This window comes from Gopherus flavomarginatus, chromosome 4 (genome assembly GCF_025201925.1).
Source record: "Gopherus flavomarginatus isolate rGopFla2 chromosome 4, rGopFla2.mat.asm, whole genome shotgun sequence".
Classification (NCBI taxonomy): domain Eukaryota; kingdom Metazoa; phylum Chordata; order Testudines; family Testudinidae; genus Gopherus; species Gopherus flavomarginatus.
This window is the reverse complement of record NC_066620.1, coordinates 168,709,140-168,736,772: the sequence shown is the minus strand read 5'-3', so window position 1 is coordinate 168,736,772 and position 27,633 is coordinate 168,709,140. Positions and strand designations below refer to the sequence as shown.

Genomic DNA, 27,633 nt, shown 5'->3' with positions numbered 1-27,633 from the left:
GCTTTTTTCTGCCTGAAGGTGTAGCTATTGCAATCTGAAAGGCTACATATTTCCAGTGTCTTTAGAAATATTTTAGAAAAGGAGGAATTAAAGCATTATATCACAATCCCCAAAATAGATATTTCAATAAAAGTTATAGTGTATATGACTGAGGGTCAGATTCTATCAGCCTTACAAAATTTCATAGATTCTTAGACCGGTCTACATTAGAAAATTAGGTCTGTTTAACTACATCAATCAGGGGTGTGAAATATCCACACCTGAGTGGCATTGTCAAGCCAGAGTAAGTCCCCAGATAGACAGTGCTAGGTCAACAGAAGACCTATCTACCGCCTCTCGGGGAGGTAGATTACTTATGCTGATGGTAGAATCCCTTCCATCCATGTAGGTAATGTCTACACAGAAGTGCTACAGCAGCCCAGCTGCAGTGGCCCAGCTGAGCTCCTGTTGCATTTTAAGTGTAGACAAATCCTTAGATTCATAGATTTTAAGACCAGAAGTGACCATTAATTAGCATCAGTCTGACTTCCTGCATAACATAAACAGAAGACTTCTTGATAATTTCTGCATCAAGCCCATAACTTGTATTTGAGCTATGGCACCTCTTTTAGATACACTAAACAGACTGAGCTTCTTTAGTCTCTCCTGATAAGGCATGTTTTCCATGTAGCTCTTTCCTGAAGCCTCTCCAATTTTTCTACATCCTGTTTGAATTGTGGGCACGAGAACTGGAGATTGTATTCAGTAATGGTCTTACTACTGCCATATATGCAATACCATCGCCCTATTCCTACTCAATATTCCCCTGCTTATACTTCCAAGAATTACATTTACCCTCTTAGCTAAAGCATTGCACTTGGACCACATGTTCAATTTGTTATCTACCATGATCTCTCAGTCCTTTTCAGAGTCACTGGTTTCTAGGATACCATTGAAGAAAGTGGGGCTACTCACTAAGAAAGATACTACTCAACATGAATAAAGTGGCAGAATGTGGCACTTTTATAATGCTTTCACCTCACCTGACACTTTCTTAGTATAAATAAAAATGTCAGCATTCTTCCCAATGTCAGTGTGATACCAATTAAAGTTACACCGTGAAAAAACTTTTATGAGGACAATATTATCTACTTTAGATAAACAGCTTGTAACTTTCAATACGTCTTGCTTGTTTGCCTTAGCTCCTTTGTCTTGCAATCTGTGAATATGTGTAAGTTTCCTAACAGATGGGAAAACTAAACACTTTAAGTTGAAGTGCTCATCCTTTTTATTGAATTGCAAGCATAGTAGCAAAATATGCTTTCCAGTAATCGCTGACCTACAGAACCCACCATCTCTGGGACTGACAATATACAATTAAATGTCAATTCAATAACGCAATGCCCAGTTCAGCAATGGTCCTCTTGTGAGCAAAACCTACATCAGTGTCAATTTTAAGGATGATTGCTAAGAGCTTGTGGTGACTATTGGGCCAATTTGTTGTGGAGCTCTTAGTTTACAATTGTTTTGAAAGGTTACATTCACCAGCACAATGAAAAATGAACACTGAAAACAAAGCAGCATGAAATATCTAATGTGTGAATTATTAACATTCATGCATTGTCACGTTACAGAGTTGTTTGAATACTTCCTACCTTTGGAAAATGTAGTTTGAGTGTCAAAATGTCCATTTAAAAATTCTCATGATTTGTACTTATTGATGGAAATATATTTTTACTGATTCTGCAGCAACAAAGATAACAGGTCAGCAGTCGACATTCCAAGACCCAGCGTTAACACTTTCTCTCATATATGATAAATGTCTATCAGGGATGGTCTAGACAGTATTTGGTCCTGCCATGAGGGCAGGGGACTGGACTCGATGACCTCTCGAGGTCCCTTCCAGTCCTAGAATCTATGAATGACTTACTACCATTCACAGTTTTGTAGGTCAGTAAGGCTTAATTCACAAAAGGAGTAAGGTGCCTAACTGTAACTTTTGGCATCTAAATCAGGTCCCACTGGGGATTTACAAAACCCTTGTTCAGTTTCTGCTGAACACTGTATGCACATAAACTTAATCAGCAATGACTTTTTGGGGGGTAAAAGTTCCCTTGGTGCCTGTGTTTCTGTCTTTGGGCATGCACACTGCAGCCCCATGCCTGATGCCCAGATGCCTGTGCCCCAGATAGATGCATGAACAAGGGGAAATCGGAATTCTTCTGCCTAACTCACCTACATGGCCCAATCCAGTAACTATGCTCACACTTTGCCTTCCAGACTGGCCCCCGCCATAGGTGAACTTACACAATATGGCCAGAGCAGGAGTTAGGGTACTCACCTGGGATGTGGATGACACCCCCAGTCCACCAGTGGGGGAAGAAGGGATTTTGATCCGGGCTAAGCCACTGCACATGAGAATACTCTAACTATTCGGCTAAGAGATTTTTCTGATGTGGGGCCTCCTCAATCTCGCCTGTTGAAGCAGCAGGAGAGACTGAGAAGCCCCAGTTCTGATGATTATCCATAACCCAATGATTAGTGCACTCACCTGAGGGGTGACAGATTCCAATTAAAATCCTTTCTCTGAGGTGACTTGAACTGGGGGTCTCCCAGGTCGCGAGTGAGTATCCTAACCACTGGATTAAAAATTATGAGGGAGCCCCCAATCTCTGCCAAAATGGAATAGGCACCTAATGCCAAGAGTGGGTCTGCAGCTGAAACTCCTGAACAGAGGGAGGCTCCTATTTCCAAGAGAGGAAAGGGCTTAGTACACACCTCTCAGCTCAGCATCTCCAATTGGTTAGCTTAACTGATGTACCACCTAGAATTCTGGGTTCCATTCTGAGGCACCTATCTCCCTCCATTCCATATAAGGAGCCCTGGTGAATAACAGTGATTTCCCAAGTGCCTAAAAGTTAGGTATGGCAATATTGAGTGTCACAACACCTAAGTATCTTTGCGAACCTAGCTCAAAGTGTTTTAAAAGCATACAGTAAGAATCTTTTTAATTACTTCTTATCAAACCTAGAGGTACAACAGGAAACAGAATATTGATATAACACCATCTACAAAACAACTGTGGACAATGAAAGAGGCAATTAATTTCTTTCATGTGATTTGCATCATATCCACAAGTAGCAAAGGATGAACACAAGAATACAGTAATAGGCAAGAACTCTTGGATTCATCTTTAGACAAAGGATTAGGATCATAATGAAAATCAGTGACTACAAGTTTTATGCAGAGTCCCTCTCAGATACATTCTCCTCTAGATGTACACATGTAGCTCCCGCTCCTAATGTAGCTTCAACCCTAATGCTATGTCTTCGGTGGTGGGAAGTCTAAGCACTCTACAGACATGATCTAAAGTAACCTCAGACTTACCTCATTTTGCTCTTCAGATTGAATGGTGAAACTCTCCTGGCGCAACCAGCACTGTCTATATAGATTCCTTGTATGAAAAAAATCCAGCTGATTTCTTTCTTCTCTTTTCACCTTGATCAACTGGAATCCTCCTTATGTGTCTCCTATAAGGAGATAAAGTGGAAAAGATTGAAACTATGAAGCCATATGTGTCTGCACTGCTATTTTTGCCCATCTACATAATTAATTTGCACAGACTTAAAGATCACAAGTGTTTTGTTCTGAGCTACCATAAAAACCAGCCAATCACATAATGGAGCCATATGGCTCTTCTTCTGATCGGAATGAGATTGCTGTCACTTAGTAAACTTCAAAGTGCTATATGGGGAGTTGCGTGCACAAATTCTATTAACAACTGGGCAAATCATTTTGCCTAATTTCAAACCCACTCAAACTTCAGAATTATTAGTTTTATGTTCTATGTAGCAGGGACTAAAACAAATATATACAGAGATTCAAAAATGAAAGATGAGGCAGAATAAAATCTAATACAAAATAATATGAACAGTATCTGAACACTAGTTACCTGGCACTCATTAATGCCAGTTTACCTTTTTGGACGTGATAGTCTGCCCCTAAAACATAGTACAAGTTTCCTGTGAGCTAAAAAAACAATTTTCTTCTATGTTCCTTGAAAAAGAACATGGATTTAAATGACTAGAAAAAAGTTATTAATTTTGATTAGTTTTGTGAATATCAAACTATTTTGATCAATTCACAAAATCCCAAACTGCACTCAATTTGTACATTTCAACATATCAACAACAATTGTGAGGCCAGCGATGCTGATTTAAATGTTGAAACAGGAAGGGTAGTATACATACAATACTGAGCATGTAAAACCTATTTTCTATTTAGATCCTCTCTCTCTCTCTACACACACACACACACACACACAAATCCCCTTCCCTTGAAATATTTTAAATGAGTCTGGCAAAGCATTTGAGAATATGCAATATAGGGAATGATTTTACATTGCAAGGGACTAAAATGTGTGACCCATCAGGTCTTTCCCATATCAGCTTTTTCTGATTGGATGATAAATGTCAAGGAGGTTTCTCCAGAAGTGATTGTTCTAAATACCGCTTAATGCTTGTCATCAAATAAATTATTTTTCACTAGTCACTGAAGTCTAGTGGATAGTTTTATTCCATGCAAATTTCCTTTTTATTTGTTTTGTTTTGGGTAAACAATAAAGTAGAACAATCCCAGAGAGAGAGAGAGAGAATGAGAGAGAGAGAGCCTTTCAATCCCTGCAGGATATTGCTTAACCTACTTACATCCATCAAAGTAGTCTCTATGTATTTTCAAACAGATGAAATTGTAAAACAATGACTAGGTAAACTTGGATGACTTTAAATATCTGAAGTAGATTAATTAATCTAATCATACTCTTTACTCTGTGTCTCTTTCCTTTCATAGATGCAGTCTTCATTTAATAATCACAATTTGCAATAAGTAAAAAGGAAAGCAGACAATCCCTAAAAGACTTCTAAAGTTTATCTTAACAACAACAGTGGCCAGGATTATCCATTGCTTAGATTTCAAAAGAATAGAAAGTCCTATGGAAAAAAGCAAGCACTATTATTATACCATATACAACCAAATACAGGTTTGTGAACAGTCTTTGCTCTTGCATCTACAGACACATGACTTTGTAGCCTAATTCAGTTGTTATTCTGTGACAACCTCTATTCTATTGTTTATTTTCACTTACCCCACTCACCACTTACAATAACGGAGCTCTTGCCATTCAGACTGCAAGACTCTTGGAACATGCTTAAGAAATCTGTCTCCATCTTAATGAGAGAATGGGGTCTTACATAATTTATGGAATGTCAGTCAGCAAGGTTGATGGCTGAACATATTGAGGTATTTGTTGCTGAGATCTACTTCTTCTATGTAAAATAAATATACAAAATAGTTGACTGGGTTGAATACTCATTTCTTATTAAAAAAATCCAGGCAGAACATCAGAGTCCAGACACCCCAAGTGGAGAAAAAGAGGTCTAAACCCCAAAGAATAAGCAACTGAATCGGCTGTATACAATGTTATTGTGTATAAGTATGTCAATAAGGTCTTTAATGAAAACTTGTAATGGTCTGAACTTGAGGTCATTAGGAGATCTGGATTCATGTTATAGTTAGGAATATATGTATATCTGTAGAACAGGGATCGGCAACCTTTGGCAAGCAGCTCATCAGGGAAATCCTCTGACGGGCCGGGATGGTTTGTTTCCTGCAGCATCCGCAGGTTCAGCTGAACGCAGCTCCCACTGGCTGCGGTTTGCCGTTTCAGGCCAATGGGGGCTGCCGAAAGTGGCATGGGCCGAGGGATGTGCTGGCCGCAGCTTCTCGCAGCCCCCATTGGCCTGGAATGGTGAACTGCAACCAGTGGGAGCTGCGATCAGCTGAACCTCTGGATGCTTCAGGTAAACAAATCGTCCCAGCCCAACAGTGGATTTCCCTGATGGGCCCCATGCCAAAGGTTGCCGATCCCGGGTGTAGAACATTGTAATTGTAACTAGGATGCAACTGCAGCATCACCTTGCAATAGGGGGTGAAGTAATCAGGCAAGGAGAGACACCACTCCAGCTAGTTGTTTACACAAAATTAATTGCAAGCACCTAACATTGTAAAATCTAGGGAAAGACAATGCTGCACAATTAAAGTTAAAGGAAAGATATTGAAACTGAAAAGAAAATCCCAGTCTTGGGAAAACTAAGGAAGGAGGGAGTTTCCCGTGCTTTGTGTAATCACGAATAACCATAGTCTGAGAGAGAGGGAAAAAGCACCTCTAACGTCTGTTAAATGGGAAAAGGTGAAGTGAAGGTTGTCCTGAAATTGAGGGCCAGCATTTAAGCAGGGTGCTGTCTGTGAAACAATGGATCCCCTCTAGGACACAGGACATGCTGGGAAACTATGCAGAGACAATAGGTAATTTGTAGTAGATAAGGAAATTTAGCTAATATGGAAATGTAAAGCCTTAGATTGCATCTTTGTGTTTATTTTCTGTGTAACTTGTATGTGTTTGGTTTTCCTTACTATTTCATCTGTGAATCTACAATTTTCCTATTAAATAAACTTTGTCTCTGTTGTGCAAACTGTGTGAAGTGTATGTCACTAGGAAAACTGATAATTGGGGGCAAGTTTACTCCCTGAAGAGTGACAAACCAGAGGGGAAAAGTTCAAGTGGCTGGTAGTTAAGAACTCAGGGAGATGAATTTGGGGGACTTGGACCAGAAGGGCTAGTGGGGTGAACCTGCAAGGAGTAACCTGGTGTATGGAAGCCAGGGTTGAGACCTTTATGCTTGTAAGTTGGCTACAGCTGTCAGAGCCATAGCAGCATAGCCATGGGCAGTGGGTGAACCACGGGCTCGGGGAGATTAGCCCGGCCAGACCCCTTCCAACTGAGGCCCTGCAACTCCTGCTCCCCTTACCCTCCGAAGCCCAGAGCTCCCCCCCGACCCCCTCCCTGCCAAACAGTCACCAGCCCTCTCGGTCCTGGGTCTCCTGAGCACCTCCAACCCCATAGTGGTGGTGCACAGTTCTCCCCTCCCCCAACCCTGGAGCACTGGGTAGTGTGGCCCCATCATTATAAGCCCTCCCAGTGCTAGGCGGCCCTAGCTGCCCCAGCCTCAGCCAGATTCTCTTCTTGGAAGAGGAGCAGCCTGCCTGGGCTAGGGCCAACTAGCAGCAGGAGGAAGCCTGGGGTAGAACGTGGATGGGGCCATACGGGGCTGTTTGGGGAGTCACTGCCTTCCCCAGTCTATTACATGCGCCACCCAGGAGCATAGCATTAATGTACCCAAAGTTACAGTGACAGAACCCCTGACTGGTCTGGCTGATACCAAAACATTACAGAGTGGCCTGCTAGAACCTCCAGGAAGGGAAGAAACTTGTCTCTAGCACTCATCAGGGTTAGGGATGAGAGTGGAGAGTTAAAATCAGGAGCTCTTTCCTCCTGCCCGTTCCTAGCTATGTTTTTAACATATTCCTTCCTGGTTATGAAACTGGAGCCCATGGTAACCATGCTCTGCACCGAAAGGCAAATGATGAACTCCAGTGTAAGGGAGAGAGTAACTCCTGTTGCTGTGCAGCTAAGCTGCAGAGACTGGATGGTCCATGGAAATGGGAGTACTAAAGCATGGGTTTCGATAGGCTCACTTACAGTCGCTTTCCTCCTCACCTGAACAACACACCACAACCTTGTGGCTATATTCTGGCAGACAGGATCATTAGTGACATTTTCTAAATTCTGAAATCACTTGCCCTAGGACTTCAATAGTTTCTCTGTCTGTGTCATGTTATTTTATTAAATCTTAATATGCCACATCCAATTAATAAGGACTATACTAATCAGTGATGGACACAACCAACCTGTGTCTAGGACCACAGAGGCTGGAGTCAGGTAATTATGCAAGAATTTCTGCTTTCATTAAAAACCAAAAAGGGTAAGCCCTCACGATGGTGATAAAAAGCTTGAAAACATGGAGGTAAGGTAACTCATGCAGTGAAGTCTGTCTGCATCTGCAGAAAGCCTGAAACAATAGCTCAGAGACAGACAAACTACCCCATGGAGCTAAATGAGGTGTTAACCCCAAGATATGCTGCTAATGGGAGCCCTGTCAATTCCGCCCTAGAAAATGAACAAGGATTCTGTATGTGAGGAGGAAAAAAGAGCTGCAGGCCTTGCTTACACACATGCAGAAAAATCCTCTCTGCTAAGTCAATGATGGGGCCGTCTCTGCTTCTCCAGAATGAGGGAAGCAGGGATCCCTGCTCAACACTGATGCTCTTCAGGGGATGGGGAATCCTGCTACTATCATTTGAAATGCAGATGAGCCTTTGGCCCTAGGGCAGGGCCACAGTGGCAGAGCCATGAGGGACCCTTTGTTGTGATGCATGTTGAGCCCTGGCTTGCCTTAATTTGGCCCTGATAACTATGCAAAGACATAACAGGCTTTATTTTCAGAAATGCTGAAACACTTGCAGTCAAGGGCAGTTGTGGAAGCTGACCAACTCTGAAAATCAGAACCTAAATATATGGAAAAAAATAATTTCAACTTATATCACAGTATTTAATTAATGATCTTTGCTAAGATAAAGACTTCATCTCTAAAACGCATTGAAAAGGAAAACTTTGTCATGCAAAAATGTATTCCGTTTCCCATTTGTCACAACACAATTCAATATGTAGTGATGGTATATATATATACACTGCCAACTACTTTTACATCATTTTCAGAGATACATTTTAAGAAGTTCAGCATTTTTTATTTCTTCATGCAATGGGGACAAAGTAACTCGCCATGACAAAAATCAGGCCTCACATGAAATATTTGGAAGCGTAATCATACAATTGAGGGTCAAAATGTACTATAGTAGAAACTATAAATACAAAAGCAGTGAACCAAGTCTGTTCTAGCCTCAAGGTTTGATTCATGATGAAATATGTTTTGTTATTATTTCCTAACATCTTATAGGTTTGTATAAATGTACACAAAAAAACTCCCTGAATTTCTCCGGAATGATAACAGTGTATGGATTACTTCAAATTATAAACATCAAAAACCATAACCACTGGAAATAGCTTTTTTCAGTGTTGAAAGCACCACATACATGCTGAACAGATGAAATTTACACAGCTCATTATTTAACAATAGCAATAGCCATTTTGCTTTATTGCTGGGTTAAGCGGATGTTACATAAAATTGCACTGAATTTTGAAAACGGAAATTGGTGACTTTTTATGCTAGAATAGAAGGTATTTTTCATGCTGTCTAGGATTTCAGATTTCTTGGCCAGGAACAGAAGAGAAAAGGGCCAAAAATATATAGATTTTTGCACAGGCCAAATGTAATCATTGTTATAATTTGGGAACAATGTGGCTGTCCTAGAGACTTAACATTCCCCTCATCTTGGTAGGTGTACTCCACTGAATAACAATGAATTACTTTTTAAAGGACTCTTCCTTTCAATGGCATAGCAAGAATGGTTCCAGGACTCTATTTGTGTTTATGAATTGACAGAAGATGGAAATTAAAGTGTGAACAGGGTTTATTAACACAATTAGCACATCAGTGTTCAGGTTTGCACTGCTTGATTTTTATTTTTATTTTTTAAATTTTCAATTTTTTTTTAATTTTGAAACTTGATTTTTAGGGTTAATTTGCTGCACGTGGACAAATCCACCCCTTGCTTATACCCATGCAACCCAACAGAAACCTATGTTTTGTCCTGGGCACATTCACTGTATTAGAATAGCATGTAAGCAGCTTATAGCACCAGAATGCATGGACTGATAGATTTATACTACATAACTAGTGTATGGTATCATGTCTAACAGCAGCTGTGAGTTTGGAGGACAGTAATTTCAGGTCTGTGGGAAAAAAAGATATGACAAAGTACTAAAGCCTGTTTGTCATAGTATGTGAGTAGTCCCATTGACTTTACTGAGACTATTCACAGTTATGCATGTGCTTAAGCACTTGACTGGCTCAGGGCAAGATATATATATTAAAAAGAAACACCCTTTTCTTTATGGAAAATACCGCAGTACTTCTTAATTTTTGCTAATTAATGATTTTTCGGTTCTCATCTGCATCTTTACTGCATGCTATTTGATAGCTATTCACATGCAACTATTCCCAAAAATACTATGCCTAGTAGTTTGCAGATTCAGGACCCTAGAGCCTGATCTCAAACCCTTTGAAGTCCATAGGAATCTTTCCATTGACTTCAATGAGCTCTGGATCAGGCTCTGGGGTCCTGAATCTGCAAACTACCAGGCATAGTACTGACTCTTGCAAATAGCAGCATTGACTTTCCGTACAGTATAAAGAACATGAGCCCTGCAAATAATGTCAAAACTGAGAAAATATAAACATAACAAGGCCATATGGGCTCAGATCAATGGTCCATCAATATTCTCTGTTTTTAAGTTTAACACAATGGAATTTTAGAGACTAATTTTACAATGCTTGCTGCTGCGAGCATTCCCATTGAAGCAGTAGTCAGGTGAGGAAAGGTCTGCCTAATTTTTTAAAAACGCGCTTTATTTTATCATTCACATACATGAACTTTCAAAACAAGTTTAAGCAAATCTTATCATAATCTGTATTTGTTACCTTTAAGGACCCTGTTGTGTTTCGTCAGCCTCTTATTATCTGTGATTTTTAGTTTGTTCAAATTCCAAGAACGGTAACCATATATTATAAAATGTACTTGATCCTGGTACAAGGCTCCTTACCATATTTTTTTCAAAGGATTTCTCATACTTCATTTCTTCATGCCATTATTATGTCGGGGTCGGGAACCTGTCCTTTTCCAAAGACAAGCTTCCACTCTTGGGGTTTGCATAACTGAGCTTTTATTGAACACTGTGCCACCCATAAACACTGTCAGAAAGACTCATTGAAGTGGCAGAAATTGTAGAGGAGAAGGTTCTTGTACCAGCTGTTGTGAGACTATAAAGGAATAGTCAGGGCTAGCCCTAGGTGTTTTGCTGCCCAGGGCAGAAAATAGTTTTGGTGCTCATGCCCCACCCCCCAAATCTCCACAAATGGCTGACCAAAAAAGACACAACAAAACACAACAGAGTGGCTGAGAGATGTGCCCTATCTCCACGACAATGATTTGGCATCCCCCAGAAATTGGTGACCAGGGCGACTGCTTGCCTCTGGGAACAGTAAGGCTGCCAGTATTAGTTGAGGCAGTAGAGATGTTGATATGCTATCTAGAAAATATTAGTCCCTTGCAGTAAATTGAACATTGACATTTCTTTCTGCATTTTTAAAACATTTCTTGTTGTCACTGTTTCCAAACAGAGGGGGTGTGTTGTCTGCAGGCCTCTTGACCAATTCAATCTTCCTGGGAAGACTCAACAAAAATAATACTGACCAAAATTTTGTAGTGGTGAAGTAGTGTAATTTTTTTTTGTAGTGCTCCCAGAAGGAAAAGTACTCTTCAGTACAGGATGGTGCCATAATGATATTCGTAATACAGCTGGTCAGACAAGTTGTAGAAGGACTAGAAAAACTAGTTGACAGGGGCATATTATATACATCGCCTTGAGTTCACCTGTGGCATTCTGCATCACTGACAGCAGGGTTTTCAAGGTCTCATTTTACAATGATTGCTCTTTCTCTGACATTTGAATGGAGCAAGATTCAACCTCAAGTCATCTCTTGTTCTGTTCACAAGACTTTCTGAAGCTCATCAGAGAGAATTCACCACTCTACCTGGTAGTGTTGTGTGGCCATCTTTAACAAATCAGCATGTACAAGCAAGTACTGACAGGGGCCTCTTAAGTCCTACAGTTATTCCTCTCAGTATAGGGAACTCTGAGCCATCTGAGTTACCATGTGAGATAACTGTTAGTAAATACTGACAATTCAATGACATCCACTGAGACATAAGGATAAATTGATCCTTTTTGTTTCAATACATTGTTTAAATCAGTTCATTTTTTATTTGGATGAGTTCCCTTGTTTATTACATGTATCATGTTTAATCTTCACTGACTTCAGTGAGGATCCTTGAAGACTTCAATGAATATGTATGGACGTATACTACTGCTGCATTCTGAGCACGGAACCCTATCTTAACATGTGTTCTCCTCTCTATCCATCTGCACCTTATGAAATGGTGCCTGATCTTCTATAGAGTGCATCATTCACTCCAGCACTGTCACACTAGAGCTGGGTGATACATGATTACATTCTACCCAAAAGTTTGGGGTTCCAGATCGATGGGAATGCTGCAAATGTAAGCAATGTTTTAAAACATAAATCATTTCTGTGGCAGAGAGGGACAAAAACTGTGGAAAAGACCAAGAGCATAGGAACAAAGGATGTGATATACCATTTATCCGGCTAGTCCAGGATCCTGTCTCTCAAATGGTCATTATCTGATGCTTTCAAGGAAGTTGAAAACTCCCATAATGTTCCCAGCCAATTGTGCAGTGCTGTGTGGGGAAGTGGGATAACCATGTGAAGGAGGAAGGATTGCTTCCTGATTTTTATGGGTAATCAACACCTGACTTGAAAAGTGAACTTTGCATGGTACCGAGTCGTTAAACATTCAGTTAGTGGTTAAACAGCCAGTCATCTATGAAACAATTTGCTGTCCTCTGTCCTTACTGAAATAGGCAACTGTGCAGTACAATGGTAGCTGAAACTCTGTTTTGACAAATAGTGAATAATGTACATTGATAGGATTAATACTCATGTACAATACTGGGTTCTAAATTCACTGTAACCTCTCATGGCAAGTACTTAAGGGGGATCATTGTGAATACCAATGGAAACATCTGCTCGATGCACAACAGAGGTTCAAGACACAAACATAATATTAAGTAAATATAATTAGATAGTATTATAATATTTTCTATTTTATTGATCAATGGTCTGCCCTCAGCTTGTTAGCAGTATCTGTAAAAAACTTCCACTGCTTTAACTGCTTCCTGATACCTCTAAGGAAGCAGTTATATCATTGCTGAGAGCTTTGAAAAGCCTACTCCTCATCTCAAAACATACATAGCAAAAGCAGAAGGTAGTCTGTGACAGGCAACAAAAAACATAAATATAATAGAATCTCACTGTCTGGGACACCCTATCGTGTACTCTGGGGAATTATAGAATTAATCATAGCCCACTACCTTGACAGTTCTTGTACTCAAGGCATGAAGCTGTACTCCATTCATGGAGTGTTAATCCTCCCACCACTACCTTTGGATGGGCTTGTTATGTTAGTTTTGTACATTAACCCTTCATGATTGCAGTACTGAGGTATGCTTTACATTTCTCATCTGCATAAGGGGCTACTATGGGTAACCAGTTTGTTCTCTGTTGGTTTTATGAAGAAAGATTTGTATATTCTACCAGCGCCTTGGTTGTTTTTAACTTCTCCAACTAGGCCATGTTCAGAGGCCCTAGCACCTGATTCTCCCTAGGCGTACATAATATAAAGTGGAAGTATATTTTAAATTGGCACCCAGTGCCTTTATGACTTGTCTGCAAGTAGTATTCATTAAGAATAGCCTTATCTGTCACTGCCACTGCCACTTGTCTGCCTTTACTTCTTCTCCTGAAGTGCCTTCCAATCTTAGGATTTGGAAAACTCTTTGACATCTGCAGAGTCTTTAAATAGATATGCAAGTTCTGCTATTCCAGGGTGATGCGTGTTCTTTACTTGTCCATCCTTATTTCCTGATTAGGTCCTGATATTGGCATTCTCAGGAACAATAGGAAAATGTCACTATTTCACTGTCATGCTCTGGTCTGATCTAGCATCAATAGAGGTTCCTGATTTGACAGCATTTTCTCCTGGGTGATTCCTATCTCAATACAATGTTAAGGCTGACTCACGGCTGCTAGTTTTTGCAAGAGGTTCATCTGGTCTTAAAGGCTATGAGTCTGCTCAGGTTTCAACTCATCAAATATTCCAAGGTCTTCACTGTGGGATAACTGTTACTCCTACAGCTTCTATCTGAGGGATTATGTGAGAGTGGCTGCCACAGCATCTGGGAAAGTCAAAGCCAGCTTCCAAATACTGAGCTGAAGTTGCTGCCTCCTGTATTGCTTCCCTCTAGCACCGCAGCTTTCCATTAATCCTTGATCCCCTCCCCTGCTAGTCATTGCTCACTTGGAACTGGCAGTAAGCTTTGAAGGATAGAACCACAAGGAATGTAGGTGGTGCAGATAAGCTGCCCAAAGACTGTATAACTGAGAGTCCCAAGTGACGCATGAGCAGACATTGTGTGGTAAAGGATGAGTGTTCAGTGGGTGAAAGGAAAGATGCACGGAAAATGGAAAAGGCCCTTCTAAGATGGAGGAAAGGTGACAATTTTAATTGTGGGGGGCTCATCCACATAAATTTAAACTCTTCTGTGAGGAAATACCAAATGCAGTGCCCATTTCTCACTGGACAGCTCCCACACTCTGGCCATCATCCCCAGAGAAAAGTATAACTTCACAAGCCTCCCTTTATGAAATGTTGGTGTCTTGAGCTTTTTGAACATGACTGATGGAGCTCAAAGACTTTCAGAGGACACGTAATACTTCAAGAAGTTTATGCAGGTAGATGGTTTCTGGAAGCAGTAATGGAGTCCTCTTTTTCCTCTGTTTTCAAATGGTCCCATTGGTTTATCAGCACTGCCCACGTTCCTCTCTGGTCTTTATGTGTACAATTTTTTCACAGATGCAGTGTCAGCGCATAGTACAGTTCAAAACACAGATTCAGCACACAATGGAGAAGGGCCTGCTAAAGATGATGGACAAGAGAGGGACAGGAACCTCAGAAGGAAGGGAACAAAAGAGTGAAGGGGACTGCTGGAGGGGCAGGCACCCTCTCAAGAAGGGGATGGACTCAGCTGAACTGGGAAGTAGAAAGGAAGAGCTGATGAAGATGGACGCCTCTTGATAGTGAGCCACGAATGGAACAGTGGGGAAGGTATACATGACACTTTTCTAATGGGTGAGGCGAGAGAGGCTGCAGGATTGGGAGGTTGCTTGCCAGTATGGATGGAGCAGCATCACCACTGTCAAGCTGTTTGACTGCATCATGGCACTAAAAGAGTGCCTCTGTACACTGCTGCTCCTGTCACCACCAGCAAGGAGCCTGATATTCATGCAACCATTCCCTCCTACCCTCTCTCAGATGTCACTGAAAGATTCCTCCAGGCATTTCCATTGGTGCTTCTCATGCTCTCATTATTTATCCACTTTGGTAACATCTTACAGCTCCTGAGCACATCCTTCTCCTCATTCACTCAAAGAAGCATCTCAAGGCTACTGAATTTCTCTCAGCCTATTAAAAGCTACTGACAAAGGTGCAGTTTTCACAGCTCATTGTAATACTCTCCTATTCACAGCTTCAGTATAATTAAAATTTTCTATCTGTAAGTAGGGGAATTGATCCCGCCATTGTGGGGAACTTCCTGACTTCTATATTACCCCGGTGGAATCGGATAGCAAAAGGATCTGAGTCCTCGCTCCAAAACTCTTTACTCAGATGTCTGCCTGACTTCAAAGACTCCTCTTCCACTTTCCAATCCAGCAGACTCCTTGTAACCCTGATAAGGCTGGGTCCAGGATTCCTCTTAACCCTCCATCTCAGCATGGATTGATCAGGACAGAGGCTAGAGTGTCCCCACTCTGGGGTACACTTTCCTCATACACTTTCCTCCCTGGTCATTTCCCTGAACCAGTGATCTCTACATTGAGTTTAAATCAAACTTAATTTATTAAACAGCAATGGTAATGACATAACGGAAAAATGGAAGAGGTTAAAAGATCCAGGAACCCTGCCTTAAGGACACACGGACACCATATACAATAGTCTCTGGAACTTAAGAAACCTTCACAGTCTATTTCTCACACCTCCCTGGCTTCCCTCCCAGGCCCTGGCTATGCTGTAGTGATACCATGGGTAAGACCCCTGTTCTGGTCCTGGCAACATGTCCCCAGGCTCTAGGTGACAGGACCCTTCTCCCTAGTATCAGCCCCCTCCCCCACTGGGTTTACACCCCCACCCTGAGTCTAGCCTTCAAAGGCCCTGTCTGTCGATGTTTCCCCCTCACTCTACCCAGCTGCTCACTGTACTCAGTTCCAGTATTACTTGCAGCATGGCAGGTTTCCACTATGCCAGCTCTGGTTCCATGGCTCCTCACTGTATCTCAGCCCTGGCTCACCGTTGGTGTGGTTGGTATCTGGTGCTCTGGCTCCGCGCTTCTGCTCTGGCTCTCCCTTATTTGGCCTTGGCAGCCACAGCTCACATGGACGACAGTGCCTGGGCGCTTGACTCTCTCATTGGCCTGCCTGCCCAGTCCATCTGTCTGACTTGGAGTGCTGGCCTCTCTCCACTGGCCCTGGAGATTGCCAGTCTCAGGACCCTGACTCCTCTTTAGCCCTTCCTCTTTCTTCTGGTATTGGGAGGGTGGCAACCAAAAAACCCACTAAGTTTCATTAAATGGCCAACAGCCCCTTACACATCATTCAGACCTGTTATATTTGGACTTTACCTAAACATTAGACAGATGGGGCTGTATGTACCTGAAAGTATCAGCAGTTCTCCAGGCTGCACAGACTGCCTATGCAGGAGCCTGGCCTATCCAGGAAAACAGCCAACCACCATTATAAGGTCAAAGAGGAAAAGCAAAAGCTCCACAGCAGGGATTTGCACAACATCCTGGAGAGAGAGGACAGCTCACATTTTAATGCCCCTTATACATCACAATACTCTTCTCAAGGTTCTGTTCTCTGCTTCTATCTGGGGCAGTAGAGACACAGCCCAAAGGTAGATATAACTTTCCTGCATGGTGAGAAGGATGCTGGATAATTTCATAGGAGTTAGGATTGGAGGGTATACATGAAAGGGAAAGCCTTGCCTCACCTTGGCGTTCTAGTGCGGCTGTGTCTACTGACACTGAGAATTCCTTAGTTGGTTTGAGATCTCTCTCATTGAAGGATTCTGACAGGGAACCCCATGCAAGGAAGTGTCCCCTCTTCCTAACCTGGTTACTAATATTTGTAGAGAGAAGGTGTGGATAGAAATTGTGTCTGCATAGACCTTCTGCATATCCCTGATGGATTCTGTTGTTTCTGAGCTGTAAGACAGAGATAAATTCTTTGGCCTTTGAGGCCTTTTCAAATTACACAGATAACAATAGGGAAGAACCCACCCTGATAGTATTCCCTGAGGTTGGTATACAAAAGAACCTTCATCTTGCCATCAAGTGTATAATATATCTGTACTGTATTGCCTATTTCATATGAGATAGCACGGACCATGGAGGATAGGTCCATCAACGACTATTAGCTAGGATGGGAAGTGATGGTGTCGCTAGCTTCTGTTTGCCAGAAGCTGGGAATGGGCGACAGGGGATGGATCACTTGATGATTACCGGTTCTGTTCATTTCCTCTGAAGCACCTGACATTGACCACTGTTGGAAGACAGGATACTGGGCTAGATGGACCTTTGGTCTGACCCAGTATGGCCGTTCTTATTTTCTTATGATTTATATTCTATATGAAATGGTCAGGACAACACAAAATAATAATAAATACTAATATGTAAGAATTAGGGGATGTGGGGATCATGCTCAGCATGTCTCCTGATGTTATTCTCAACTGGTAGCTGGGCTGGAGGAGTTAGTATTGGTGTCATGCTTTTGCAAGTAGTATCCACTAATAACATGATGTAGCCCCTTCAGTTGTGTAGCTGAAGTTTCTGCAGGCCATGGAGTTTCTGTAGGTCATCAGCCATGAAGGCTCTTATAATCTAAGAAAAGCCCTTTTGGATGTAATAGTGATTTTTTACTGTAAAATTCTCCTGCTAAAACACTTAAATTGCAGCTATATTTAGAAAAGGGGTTTATTTAAAAATTCATCATCTTATTCAAAAGTTCATATTTGATTTTTTAAATATTAGTGAGATCCACAGTGGATTTTGGGGAGCATTCTGCCCTTTGTTCTTCCTCAAGTGAATCAGAATTGAATTAAACTCACTCTCTCTTAGTTGTATTGCTTTGTGTTCCTGATAGAGTAATGTTACCCGAAATTGGGCCAGATAGTAAGCTTAGGGAGGACTAATGACCCACCAGAGTCTGGCAGAAAGCAGCATGCTTATTATACTGATAGCTAAGCTCAAAAGAAGGCGGCGGGGGGAGGGGGTGTCACACTCATACTCACATACTCATGCTCCAAGGACAGGCATGGCATTGGAGATGTCAGGATCCTTCAAGATAAATCTCCCACAGCACAGTGATGGATGGTGCGATGCAGGTAAGTCTTCCTGAGGCACAATGGAATGCAATGCGGCAAACTGCTGGCCAGGTGGTCTGGGCAAAGGGCCTTCATGGGAGGTACAATCTTGTGAATGCCCTCCTGAGCACATTGCCCCTTCCCCCTTTAAGGATCTGCTCCTCATGGCCTGTGACTAGAGATGACTTGACTGCGTCTGGTTGGTCACAGTCCACATCGGGCAGTATGCATGCATTGAGTGTGTGATCGCTGTCTAATCAGAGTGTCATGGCCTGCAACTAGAGATGACTTGGCTGTGTCTGGTTGGTCACAGTCCACATCGGGCAGTATCCATGCATTGGGTGTGTGATCGCTGCCTAATCAGAGTGTCATGGCCTGCAACTAGAGATGACTTGGCTACGTCTGGTTGGTCACAGTCCACACAGGGCAGTGTTCACGCAGCGCCCATGCACTGGGTGTGTGATCGCTGCTAATCAGAGTGCCAGACACCTTGTCTACCTGGAAGCTCTTCTGAACTTCCAGCTGCTCAAGCAGCCCATTCATCCCACAGGCATTCCAGGAGGGAGGGGGAGGAGAAAAGTCACTTTACAGGTATTCAAAGAGGGAAAGGAGACAAAAGGGGCGGAGGAAGGTACAACAGACCTTTTGAGCATACAGATTATACATGGCATACAGATCACTGCTGTTCCTACAACACTCCACCCCTTGCACTACTCAGCCATCACAGCCAAGAGACAGCAAGCTGGATTCTATTTTGGCTGACCTGGGGAAAAGCAAAGGGCAGAATATTCCTGCAAGACCATTGTAGAGCTCACTATGCAGATGTATGCACTTGGATGCTATGGGCTAGGTTCCACCTCTCAGACTATATCTCCACTACAGCAGCACAGCTGAAGCATTGCAATTGTGCTGCTGTACCACTGTGGTTAACACATTCTACAGCAAGGGTTTTCTGTTGCTGTTCGTATTCCACCCCCAGTGAGGCAGTAGCTAGGTGAACATAAGAATTCATCTGTTGACCTAGTGGGGCTTAGGTCAGTTTAGCTATATCTCAGGAGAGTGAACTTTGACATAACTAGATTGACCTAAGTGTTAGGTGTAGACCAGGTGAGAGACACAACTCATACTAAGGGGTGGGGAGTAGCTGTCATCCCAGTAGCATCGCAGGGAAAGAACTGTGATTCCTTCCTTGTTTCATGGGTAGTATTTTGCTGCTGGCTTATAGCAGCAGCAAATTATTATTCTCCACCATCCAGCTGTGGTTCAGTGCTGCTGGCCGTTCCCTTACTTAATCTTCCCACTTGCGTCACAGGAGAAGCAAGCAGGAGTGCAGCACCCAGTAACCCCTCCATGCCCCTATACAACAAGGTCTAGGTAAACTGGTAGTGGTGCAAGGATTTGGTTCCTTTTCTCCCTTTTAGGGCACATCTTTGCTAGAAGCACTACGGCACAGCTATACTGCTGTGGAGCTCTAGATGTTCACTACAGAGACAGAAACAGTTCTTCTGTCACTCTAGTAAATCTACCTTTCCAAGAGGCAGTAGCTAGGTCGATGGAAGAATTCTTCCATTGACCTAGCGGTGTCTACAATGGGGCTTAGGTTAGCTTAATTACTTCGCATACGGCATGAATTTTTTCACAGCCCTGAGTGATGTAGGTAAACTGACCTAACTGTGTAGTTCAGATCAAGTACTAGACTACATGCCTGTGCAGAGGAGTAAGTCATAATCCATTCCTGGGGGTACTATGTAAAACCCTAATACACAGAGATACATAGATCATAGAAGTGTCAACTCCATACTAGTTGCACATCCAAATTCTGCCATCAGAGGACCCGTGCAATTTACTGAAGAGGTGTAATCAAGGGCATAGGTGTAACTGAGGGCAAAATATGAAGGGGATGGGACTGCACAAGTGTAAGGGAAAGTATTTGCTGGCCTGCAGAAGCATCAGTATTGGTGTTGAGACATAAGCCACAAAGAACAGTTTGATTTTCAGATTTCAGGTAGAAGTTACAGGGCTGGCAATTAGAAAACCAGCTTTTCATTTCTAAATGGATTAAAACTGATTTGGAGACTCTGAGAGACAATAAACCTGATGCCTTTTTTAGAGTCACTTTTCACAGTAGAACTGTACTCAAATAGAACATATTGCTACTTTATAACACCACCATGTGGGAGAAATCATTGTATATCTTAGTAGTTTTGTATATTAAGAAGTCCTCGAATATACAAATACAGGAATATTTATCCTTAATTATTATGATGGGAAGAGAAGGTTTTTTGTTTATTTATTTTGTTGCTTTGAACATCAAGTGACCTACAAAGCTTGGATAAATGCCACTGTTCATTCACTAGAAGGCTTATAAACATCTGTGTTTGCTTCTGTAGGAGCGATAACTGCCTGGAGATAACAAATCTGATGATTATTTCAGACATAGAGGACAAACAATACTCAAGATGATGCCTCTTAAGTGCCTGGCACACACTTACAAAAGATGCAAAAGTTACCAGGCTGTATCATATTCACTGTATAACCACAACGTAAATTCCACTGGAAGAACACAGAGAATGGGGAGCAACTGAGAAAAATGGGGGAATAATTTCCTTTCTGAATCGGATTAAGTTCACTGTATCACGGTGCGAAGCATGAAGCCTTGTTAAATGGCATGTGACTATTTTATAGAGTTTCCCCTCCCTCTTTCTCATGTGTATATTTAGAAATATTTACCTCTGTGGTTAGCAGTAAAATCATCCAGCAGTGCACAATCTTATTCATTTATCTAGTCGGTTCATTAAAAAGTCAGATAATTATAGGGGGCATAGATTTGTCTTGCATCATTGCCATCAACATTTAGGGAAGGTATAGTGTGGTGTCCATAGAATGGAAAATACAGTCATGAAATATTGTATCCATTCATTGAAGATTAATAACAATAAAATCAGTTTAGTCTCCATGTTTTAATTAATGCAGCATAATGTTAGGTTTTACTGCACAAGTTATTTTGAAATGCTTGTACATGAATATATATTTTAGTACATTTAGTCCTTCATCTGATATTCACTGATCTCCAGCATCTGCATGTTCTGATACCAAAAAGAAAAAAAAATACCGTTATTTCCTCAGCTGAGTCATTTTCAGGATGTTTCGAGGATGTCTAATAGATAGAGACATTACTTAATTATATGAATATGAATCTCTGAGACTTATCTCCTACTTCGAGTGACAACAAAAACTGTTCAAGTGTTTCTTATACTAAAAAGATTTCAAATCAAGTATTTTAAACAGAGTAAGATTAATACCAAACTGTACATAGAGCTACCACATTAGTATAGTATAATATTGGTGAATAACAACAGTAACATACATAAAAGGAAGAAATTACATTTATGGTGCTGTGTATTGTCTTAAAGACAGTGCCACTTTATCAGATCTTATCACAACTTATTCACAATGCTACAAGATGACATTAATATATTCGAAAACTCAGGTTGGAACTATCTGCTTTTTTAGCTGATGACAAATCACATACGACGTGTGGGAGAATACCCTGAGACAGATTTTCATGCTAAAATTCTCTGCAATTTAGCAACTTATTTATAAAATAAGATGACAATTGTTTACAAAACAACAACATAGATTGAGTCCATTTGTGCAATGCCAAATCAGTGTCTACAGTCTGCATGAATATTTAACAGAGGTGACATATATGTCCAGTCAGTCTAGTAATATAGTGCCTGTTTCTGTTGCCCTAACTCAGTTTGGACTGAATTCTCTGCTGATTTAAATTGGTGCTGTTCCATTGACATTAATTCTACAGTGCCAATTTATATCAGTAGGGAATTTGGCCCATTGAGCAGTATTTTAGTCCACTGGAAGTCTCATCAAATTTAATGTATGAGTAAGAAGTTGACAAGATTGGGTCAACAGTAAAATTCATATGTTTAATGCCTATTATTTATATAAGGGAAAGAATGATCTCACCCCATATAAACTGCAGACCTGAGGCATACTGTAAGTGGTCATGTTATACAATGAACAGCTCTTTTATTCAATCATATTCCACTCATTGTTTAGAGCAAGTGTGCTATTGTGTTTATTTGGTTATAAATTAGAAGACACAGTCACACAAGAACTAGGGTTCTGGCAACCCAGCACACTGCCAAGATGAGTATAGGCACTCTGGTCATGGAGTGGGAAAATGCAACTATGCAAGTGACTTGACATCTCCTAAAAGCAAGATGTTGATTTGATACCGCACAGGCTATAAACAATGGCTCTTAACTTGAGGTTTCAGTAAATACATATGTATGACAGCAGCCTTCCTTTAAAACCAGTCAATCACTAACATTCCTGGTGAACTATGACATTTCTTAGGAGTTGCTTCCTCAATTATTAATGTATCCGCTGCTAATTTTATCATGCAGAGTAGGAATTTGTCCCATCACTAAATATAAGCCAAGTTTAGAAGAAATATAGAAGTTGTCAGCACATGAGAGTCAACACATTATTGCTATACCTCAGCCATTTATAACAAAACTAAAATGAGCACTCACTTGTTTGGCATTAATTTAATGTCCCACTTAGTTCCTATCAGATGCAAATAGCTGTTTCATCTGTTTAAGCATTTCTGTTCGTGCACATAATGAAGTGCTCTGTACCTGTCAAGTAAGCAGAATTCATAACTTAAATAAGAAATGGATGAGGAAATTCAGTGTCCTTGTTAAAAAATATTAAGCCTCCAAAGGAACAGTGTCAGATTTATTCCACCCATTGGTTTCCTTTTATGAGGTTTACCTACCCACCACTTCCCTCTGCCCCGCACAGAGCTTTCCAAAACATGGCATGCCAAAGACATTGCTGAAAAGGATATCAATTCAATGCATGGCGAAGTTAACAACAGTGTAGTTGTCAAACATACTCAAAACAAAATAAATTAACCAGCCAGCCTCCTGTATTTAAGTGTTTTTTATATTCTGTGTTTTAGAAAAACAGTTTAATTTTAAACAGCATTCTAGTTATGATCAGCCTCTCTTGAGGAAGTTTTTTATGAGAATGAATGGAGATAATGACTACCATTAGTCTTTGCCATTAGCATAAAATATGAGGAACTCTACAAAATTTATAACAGGCTATGACATGACAGTATAAATATGACTTTCTAACACTTGCATATGCTTTTGACTACAGCTGACTGCTATTTGGTGAAGTTAAAACTAGTAATAGTATATTTGATAGCATGTTCATCATTGGGTCTAATTGTTTCCACCACAGGATGTGAAGCTTTATGTCCTCTATCAACCAAGAACAAACAGTCATACTGCTTAATGGCTGTTCAATTAATGTTTATCGTGCTACTTTTATACTCTGAGTTATCTGACAAATAAACTTCAAGAAGCAATTTAAGAACCTCTGAAGCTTAATGGGACCCCAACCACTATTAAATATTACTACAAATTCCTATACAATCCCACACTTGCAGATGTGAAATGGGAGACATTTATCAGCATTAGACATCTTCTCAAGGACAGCAGGATTAATTATGATAGGGAAAGGAAATCAGAACTGTAGAGACAGAAGGTCTGTGTAACTAGTTTGGTGAGCTTGAAATTGCTGATTGGACCTGGGCTAAAATAGAGAAGACCTGGTCAGATAAAAGTCAGCCTCAGTTCATCACATTGCAGAGACTAATCCTCTAATGCTGATTTGCCCTCTATAATCTGGATGCTCTCCACCTATTCAGAACTCTGCCTCCTTTGTACAAGAAGCTGGATTGATTAAAAAGAAAAGAATAGTTCAATGATGGGTTTCCCTCTGCTGCTTTAGTGCATATTAATTCATCTCTCTCCCTTTTGTACAAAGCCTGCAGAGAGCAGTGTAAAATTACCGTAAATATGTTTTCACTGGAGAGCTGCCATTGTTCTAAATTATGAAAGTAAATGATTTCTGGCTTGTGCTGTTAATTGTATAGAGCAGTAATATATTCATTCAGCGCTTCCTATTTTAATTCAGGCTCCCTGATCTCTGGCTTCTAATGATGTATTACAAGCCCGTACTTCTCTGACACCTAGGTAATTAATCATTAATATTTCTCAGTCCCCCACAGTAGCTGGACACAATTAGACAAGAAAGAACAGATTTGAAGGGTGGTGAAAATTTCTTTTCAGAAATCACACATATTTTCACACCATAAACATTGCTCAACATCCACTGCTGCAAATATATTTTAATAGAACTGCTGTTACTGTGGCTCCCCTCCTAATCTCCCAGTAGTTTTAATAGAGCAACATGAGGTTCATAAACAGGGAAAATGCAAGTTTAAAGGCTGTCAAGCCTTCTTGACAACTTCCCACCAGGAACGCAGCTGAGAAATGACAAACTTATCACCTGACTAGCTGATGTTTAAAGCTCACTGCTTTTTATTAAGAAGCAATAAGCCTTCCAGTCTGGAGTTCATTTTCCATTTCATAAGCACCTCTTCACCAAAAATTATGCAGTTGATCTGATTAGTTTAACACTACAGTTTTACTATTTGTAATAAATAAAGGCAGCTTTTATGGTGTATTGCACATTAAGAAATATTTTAGGAAGGTGACAGACTTGTTTTTATTTCTCATGTATTATTGCTTGACACTTATAAAAAACAATACTGATATATTTTAACAATGTTGCTTGTATTTTACTTGCACAGTTGTTATGTGTAACTATATATGTATTAATATTCTGGTTCATCTCTGCTCTGGTGTGAGGACTAAGCAGGAAGCAATAGATCCACTTAAGGGTACAATGTTGTGACTTTGACAGGTGGGTTGACCTCATTGCTAGGAAGAAAGTCCATGGTAAGCTTAGTAGCCAAGTTCTTTAATGGAAAACCACTTTAAATTGTATCATGTAGACTTTGTGACGGATTCTTTCAATGACTTGCCCTGTAAAAGTGCAGCCACCCCAAGGGGCTGCAAGAAGCACTGCATTACTATTTCAATACCATCTGACTTTGCAAGAGCAAATTCAAATACTCAGGGAAGCCCGATGCACTTTATCTCTTGACATTCTCTCAGTTTTGTGTCTTCTTATTTAAAATATAGCCTCCATTGATCTACATTGCAGGCTTCAGTGGCAAAAAGACATTTCATGTCTTTGGGCCACAATTTTCTTTGATTGGACAGTTTAGAGATAGTTGAGAGGAATTGCACTTAATCAGAAATAAATTTTGGGTGGTGTCAGACTGCTTATAAAAGTGATGCACTCTCTCTATAAAGGTTAACAATCGCATAGGGCGAACATGCACATTCAGGACTCTGACCTGAATGAGAGTGGAGTGCACAGTCCAAAGGCCGAATATGATCTTTACTACACTTATATGAATACCGTAAACTTCTTTTATAAGCAGGAGTGTCTGCCCATCCAAATCTACATGATGTTACTGAGCTGCATACGCTCTGGAGTCCATCTCCCTTCGAGTGGCCCTCCTCCGGACAGGCGGATGGTAAGAAGTTTCAGAGTCTCGAGTTGAGGAGGTTGTTCCTTCTGGAGCATCCCTTTCTGGAACAGCGGAGATACATGGGTAGAGCCCTACCAAATTAATGGCTGTGAAAAACACATCATGGACCGTGAAATCTGGTGCCCCATCAGAGGCTCCTACCCTGCACAGGGTTCCAGCTGCTAATCATGTCTGGGAATTGGGAGGGATGAGACTCTCTCTTCCCCTGCAGGTGCTGCTCCTGGGTTGGGTCAGACCCACCTCTGGGATCTCCTCCAGGTGCAGGAAGCTCCACGGCTTCAGCTGTTAACTCCCCACAGGGGGAGGCTGCAGCTCCAGCTATCAGCCCCCCACTCAGGTAGAAGACTACTGCTGCACTGCTGCTGATGGTGGCACTGGCTTTAGAGCTGGGCACCCGGCTAGAGGCCTTCCTCTCCAGCTTCCCGGCTCTGAAGGCAGCACCTCTGCCAGCAGCTGGGCAGAGTTAAGAGTGGCAATCCCACGTCCCCGCCACCCCACAATAGTCTTGCACCTCTCTCATTCTGACCATTTTTTGGGTCGGGACCCCCATAGTTACACCACCATGGAATTTCAGATGTTTTTGCTAATTAAAAAAAAAATCCTGGCAGTAAAATTGACCAAAATGGACCGTGAATTTGGTAGGGCCATATACATCGGGAATTCTGTGTAATGACTAATGTGAAAATATTTCTCTCATTGTTTTACATCCATCTATCTGTCTGCTTCCATGGCCACCACAATCTTGTACGTGACAGCAGAAGCACATACCAGTAGATTTAGAGAAATCAAGAAAGTTCATTTTAGCTGTAATTAAAAATATTAATGGAATATTTTAGGTACTTCAATATATCTTAGGTACTGGCCCCCACTACCACAGCATCTGAGTGCCTCACAATCTTTAATAGATTTTTCCTCTCAACAGGAAATATAAGAGGTAGGGAAATATAATTACATGGGAGAGGAATTTCAAAAATAGGTGCCTGAATTTAGGCTCTCAGGCACCTAAATAAATGGCCAGATTTTCAAAAGTGCTGAGGACCCAGTTGAACTCAGTAGAAGCTGCTGATTGCTGAGCACTTTTGAAAATCAAGCCACTTATTTAAATGCCTATATATGACCTAGGAATCTAACTTCAGACACCATATTTTGGAAAATTTTGGATACACTCAACAAAAAGAACTGTATCAGAGGAAGGGGGAGACAAACACCAATATGATTGTGGCATATAAACAAACGTGCATATGGAAAACTTTTATAATTCCAGTATAATTTTTGAGTGGTATAGATGAAAGTCATAGATGGTAAGTTCTTCAGGCTAGTGACTGCATCTTCCTATGTATTTCTACAGCACCTAACACATGTAATGGTCCCAGTTACGGTCAACAGTAATAGTGATAGTAATTTCACTAAAATAGTGATAGTAATTTCTACCATTTCATTTGTTTATCTATACTTTGCAAAGTAGAGACATGCTGTGCTATGGCAGTGAGCCTTAAAAACTGCCAACTGTTTTAGGTAACTAGGTGCAAGCATGTGCATGTATAATCTGTCTTTTTTATGGGGTGGAGTACAGTTTCTGTTATAATTCCATCCCTATACCCACTTTGCTCCTGAATGGTTAGTAATTTGTCCTCTACGTTGGCTGTGGGTGATGACAACTACACATCCCTCTATGTCCAATCTTTAACAACTGGCTCCAGGAGTGGAACGTAAGGCATGCAACACCTGATTACCCCAACATGCCTGGATCCAAGCTCTGGGGTGAACACAAGAGCCTCCATTTCAGGTCTTAGTCCCCTACCTGCTCCTGCACAGCAGCATAGGCTGGACAATGACCTGGGCCCTAAATAAATATCTGTAGTTAATTAACCTCAGTATTTGCAATAATCATTACAGTTCCTCCAGTAAGAGTAAAGCACTCATCCCCTTGCAAACTGGAATCCTACATTTCTGACCTAGTA

At 41.1% G+C, this 27,633-nt stretch overlaps 1 protein-coding gene across 2 annotated transcripts in view; it reads right to left on the bottom strand.

Annotated features, from left to right (window-relative positions):
* The window catches only part of KHDRBS2 (KH RNA binding domain containing, signal transduction associated 2), a 694,643-nt gene that overhangs the window by 1,811 nt on the left and 665,199 nt on the right, over positions 1-27,633 (bottom strand). For both annotated transcript variants that reach the window (XR_007774032.1, XR_007774033.1), the window contains 2 exons: positions 22,728-22,832; positions 3,367-3,509 (listed from right to left, as the gene is read on the bottom strand). The gene's annotated coding sequence lies outside the window, so the exon portion shown is untranslated. The remainder of the gene's footprint in view (positions 1-3,366; positions 3,510-22,727; positions 22,833-27,633) is intronic.